This window comes from Penaeus monodon, chromosome 32, assembly GCF_015228065.2.
Source record: "Penaeus monodon isolate SGIC_2016 chromosome 32, NSTDA_Pmon_1, whole genome shotgun sequence".
NCBI classification, from domain to species: Eukaryota; Metazoa; Arthropoda; class Malacostraca; order Decapoda; family Penaeidae; genus Penaeus; species Penaeus monodon.
This window is the reverse complement of record NC_051417.1, coordinates 31,311,660-31,312,056: the sequence shown is the minus strand read 5'-3', so window position 1 is coordinate 31,312,056 and position 397 is coordinate 31,311,660. Positions and strand designations below refer to the sequence as shown.

The following is a 397-nucleotide window of genomic DNA, read 5'->3' as shown; positions in this document are numbered from 1 at the left end:
AGACTAGAAAACGTCCGCAGGAGTGGGGGGAGGGCGAAATACTAACGTGAGGCGAAAGAAAATTATATATAGTATTTTCATGAACATTTAAAATCATAATTTTTAAAATTAAATATCTAAAGAAATTTTGACATTTTTAGGTTCACTCTCACCACGGAAAAGGATCAATCTACACTAAAACAAAATCAAGTCTCAACATGCAGCAAAGGACAAAGAAAATAAAACCGAATGCACAGACCAAACGTCGAACAGGTCCTATTAAATTATATGACATTAACGAATAGAACGAGGGCAACAGAAAACAGACACACGCAGGGAAAGTATCTTACAAGGTCGGGGGTCCTTTTCTCGGGGAGGTATGTTATCTACGGAATCGCTGACCTCAACCGAATGCGCG

At 38.8% G+C, this 397-nt stretch overlaps 1 protein-coding gene across 1 annotated transcript in view; it reads left to right on the top strand.

Moving 5' to 3' along the window:
* LOC119593796 overlaps nucleotides 1-397 on the top strand; it is a 7,846-nt gene that overhangs the window by 5,352 nt on the left and 2,097 nt on the right. The gene's annotated exons all lie outside the window — the stretch shown is intronic.